Consider the following 4,711-nt stretch of genomic DNA (forward strand, 5'->3'; position numbering starts at 1 on the left):
CAGAAGGTTTCGTTTCGTCTCTGGTTTCTTACGGATGTGGACCCGGACCTCTAGTTCGTCCTTTTCCAGGTCCCACAAGATTCCCAGCACTCGTTCAGTGGGGAGCCTGTCGTCTTTCAAATGACTTCCTTTATTCCCACGGCTTTTTCTGTCTGTGGAATTGCTTTGAGGACTTCCCTGTGATTACAGACCACCTTCGTAAGTCCGAATCCGCCCTTCTTTTTCAGCTGTCTCAGTCAATGGGTAATTATCGTTGCCTTTCCCGGCGAATCTACTGAGAGAAGCAGATCGTCAATGTAGAAGTTACGATTCGCTTTCTTGATGTCGTCATGGAGACTTTCCCTGCAATCTTGGAATGTTCGTTGTAGTGCATATCCGGAGCATGAAGGGCTACACATACCTTCAAAGAGATGTACTGTCATTTAGTAAGTGGAGGGGCCCCTGGCAGCTGGTCGTCCTTGTAAGGCGTCTCGATGTTCAGTACTGCTCGCACTTAATGGAACATTACCTCGATATCAGCCGGGAGTGCCACCTTTCCTTGTCTGAACCTGATGACGACTCCCATCAAATATGCTGTTAAGGTCTGGCCCTTGCATCACCTGGCTGTTCAATGACATCAACTCACATTTGGCTGCACAATTAAAACTATTTTCACCTTTTCTGGCTTGTTGGGATTCAACACGGGGTGGTGTGAGAGATACCAGGTCTTCCCGGGTGTAACACTACGTTCTTGATGTGGGACTCGCTCAGCATGTCCCTCGTCAACTAGACGTCTCATCTCTTCTTGATACCTCTGAGAGAGCCTTGGGTTCTTTAGGAGGCATTTTCGGACCAGCCAATCGCTGTTCGGCAAGCTTCTTATTGTCTGAGAGTTCCCGTTCTTCCTGGTGAAACAACAATGACCTTGGGGATAGTGATGGATCGGCTCTTTCTTTCTCCTATGCTAACCACTTTTACACTGATCTCTTCTGCGTTTACACTACTTCTTTCTGTCATGATTGTGCCAATGGAGACGGGAAAAACTGGCATTCCCTCTGCTTACAGCCTTGGTACTGCTCGTCAGAAACCCCTGTGAAGTGTAGAAGCCTCGAGTGTACTCCAGAGCAGCCATCTATACCACACGCCATCTTCTGGCTGCACTCCGTTATCCGGTGATTATGACCCAGGCTGGCGAAGTAGCGACATTCTTCCCTTACGAGGGAAGTTCGCTTCCCTGGGGACATGCTGAGGAATGTCCGACAAATCTGAAGGTGATCTCTGTGGCATAACGAGCAGCGTTCATCGTTCATTTCTCTGGTTGCCTTCATTCTTGATGTCACCAGACCCACAAGTTTCTTCCTCGACGAGGATTGGCATGAGGATGAGTCTGCATATATTCAGCTTGGTTCCTCTGGTCCTTGTCCCTTGGGGCCTCCTCCGCCTTGTCGACCATATCCATAGTGAATTCCAACATCCACTCGATCCCAGGAGGCTTCACTTGCTTCCCTTTGTATTTATGCACGTTATTCACATAGTCATCACTTATGGTCCTTCATCAATGTTAGTGGTTTCGGTGAGCGAGTTTCATGCTCGGAAGTACTTCCACGCTCACCCTGGTGAAACATTTTCAGCTCCGTGGTTAAGGTGAGCGTCGGGAGTCCTCTTCAAGTATAAAGTGTTTCTTTGTCAGTTTCGGTTTCAGGAAGGTCGTGTCTCTGGTAGTGATAACACCTTTCCGCGATAAGAACATAAGAATGGAGGAAACTGCAGCGGGCCTATTGACCCATACTGGGCAGTCCCGTTTATACCCAACCCCTATTGCTCATATAAGCATCCAACCTATGTTTGAAGCTATCCACTGTATTCGAGTTAATGATGATATTTGGTAACTTGTTCCATTCATCCACTACTCTGTTTCCAAACCAGTGTTTACCTATTTCACGCCGAAATCTAAATTTTTCTAATTTAAAACCATTGTTACGAGTTTGCTCCTGGTTGGATAGTTTGAGTACCTTTGTAATGTCCCCTTTGTTTAACCCTGACTTCCATTTATACACCTCTATCATGTCGCCCCTCACTCTACGTCTCTCAAGGGAGTGCAAATTAGGATGTATTAACCTGTCTCTGTATTCAAGGTTCCTGATGCCCCGGATTAGTCTTGTCATTCTCCTCTGGATTCTATCCATTCTGTAATACGGTGACCAGAACTGAACTGCGTAATCCAGGTGAGGTCTCACAAGCGCTAGATATAATTTTAAGATGACCTCGCTAGTCTTGTAACTAACACTCCTTTATATAAACCCAAGTACTTTATTAGCCTTGTTACGAGCAAAAACACATTGTTTACTTGGCTTAAGATTCCTACGTATCATTACTCCTAAATCTCTCTCGCAGTCGGATTCCACAATGGCATCGTTGTTCATCTGGTAACTGGTTTCCCTGTTTACATCTCCTATACTGAGTACTTTACATTTGTCCACATTGAATTTCATCTGCCATTTTTCCGACCATTCGAAAAATTTGTTTAGATCTTCCTGTAGTTTTGCAGAGTCCTCGTCAGATTTAATTACACGTCCTATTTTAGTGTCATCAGCAAATTTACTTATGTTGCTGTCTATGCCGATATCTATGTCGTTTATGTATATAATAAATAATAATGGTCTAAGTATTGAGCCTTGGGGAACTCCACTAGTGACGTTGCTCCAATGCGATTTAGTGCCGTTTATGCTCACTCGCTGTTTCCTGTCCCGTAACCACGCCCTAATCCATTTAAGGACCTTTGATGCCATGCGCTTCTACTTTTCTAATTAGTCTTTCGTGGGGGACTCTATCGAAGGCTTTGCTAAAGTCGAGATATACCACATCATAATTATGCCCCTCGTCCACCAATTCGAAAACTGATGAAAAGAATGTTAATAGATTAGTTACTTGTGAAGCCATGTTGGGAATCATTGATCAACTTGTGCTTCTCCAGGTGGTTTCGAATAGAGTTTGAAATAATTGATTCTAGTAATTTACCTACTAGCCTATTGATGTTAGACTGATTGGGCGGTAGTTAGAGGATAGTGATCTATCCCTTTTTGAAAATCGGTATTACATTCGCTATCCTCCAGGATTCTGGTACTACACCTGTTTTTAATGACATGTTAAACAACTTTGCTAAGGGCATACTAAGCTCTTCCTTACATTCCTTTAATATTCTGGCAAATATCTCATCGGGACCAGGTGACTTATTAGGCTTCAGTTTGTCTACTTGCTTATTAACATCGTTACTAGTCACTACTATCTCGCTTAATTTGTTTCTTCACTATCTCTGAATAGAGTCGGTGCCTCGGGTATCATGTTTAAATTTTCGGTGGTGAAAACTGTTGAAAAATATTTATTCAGATTATTGCTCATTTCTCCGTCGTTATCAGTTAGCTCGCCGGTATCTGAACGTATTGGTCCAATCTCATCTCGTGTTTTAGTTTGATACATTTGGTAGAATCCTTTGGGGTTTGTTTTCGCCTCCCCTGCTATCTTCAGTTCATAATTCCTATATCGGTCTTAACCCTACCGGCCAATACCTTATTATACTCCCGGAGGTAAATTTCGCCACGATTTATCCTTCTACCTATAGCCTTCCTTTGGCCAATAATGTTCTTTAAACAATTATTTATCCATTTAGGGCCATTGTTGTCTGATCTGAGTTTTTTGTATGGTATGTTCTGCCTTTGTGCATTAAGTAACTCATTATTTAAATTGTCATAGACCTCGGCAATCTCAGATCTCGTTATCAGGTCGGTGTCATCTGTCAGGTTCACACCCAAGCGTGACACCGCCTCTCTCAGCTGCCTCTTTAAACTATCAAAGTTTGCCCTTCTGAAATCTGGGACTTTAATGGAATTCCCTTTACGTCTGACCTGAAAATCTAACTGGAATCTGATTTCTTTGTGATCGCTGTTTGCAAGTTCGTTCCCTACCTCGATATTGTTAATGAGGTTTTCTCTGTTCAACAGAACTAAATTGAGTATATTATTACCCCGGGTGGGTTCGGTTATATGTTGACTTAGGAAACAGTCCTGGATCGTTTCGAGGAAATCCTCTGATACTGAGTTACCCGTAAGGTCAGTCCAATCTATTTGGCCAAGGTTAAAATCGCTTACTATACAGACTTTGTTGTGTATGGAAGCCCTGCGCATTTCATCCCGGATAAGTCGCTCATTAACTCCATTAAGATTGGGAGGTCTATATATTACTCCTATGATTAATTTTTCCCTACTGTCGATTAATTCTATCCAAATTGTTTCTGTCTTCCGCTCAGATTTTATTTCCTTATCTATTTCGCACTTCAGATTATCACCGACATAGATGGCTACTCCGCCTCCTTTCCTGGACAGCCTATCGGTATGGAACAATTTGTAATCCGCAATTTGGTATTCGACAGGTAACTCATGTGAGTCTCGGTTGATCCATGTTTCAGTGAATGCTATTATATCGATTTTTTCGGTACATACCAAGGCCCTAACATCATCCATTTTGTTTTTCATACTTCTACTGTTCGCGTAGTAGACATTTAAGTTAGTCGTGTTCTGAGTCCTCCCTTTACCGCGTTTAGGTTTAAACTCCCTGTCTAATTTGGTTTTCATCATTCCTAACACTATTTCCCTGTAATCTTTCACTTTGTTTACCCGCTCCCACTGCAGTCTCCTCCAACCCCGTGCCCATTTGTTCCCCTAGCAGTTTAAAGACT

The sequence above is a fragment of the Homarus americanus genome, unplaced genomic scaffold, assembly GCF_018991925.1.
Source record: "Homarus americanus isolate GMGI-L3 unplaced genomic scaffold, GMGI_Hamer_2.0 scaffold11022, whole genome shotgun sequence".
Classification (NCBI taxonomy): domain Eukaryota; kingdom Metazoa; phylum Arthropoda; class Malacostraca; order Decapoda; family Nephropidae; genus Homarus; species Homarus americanus.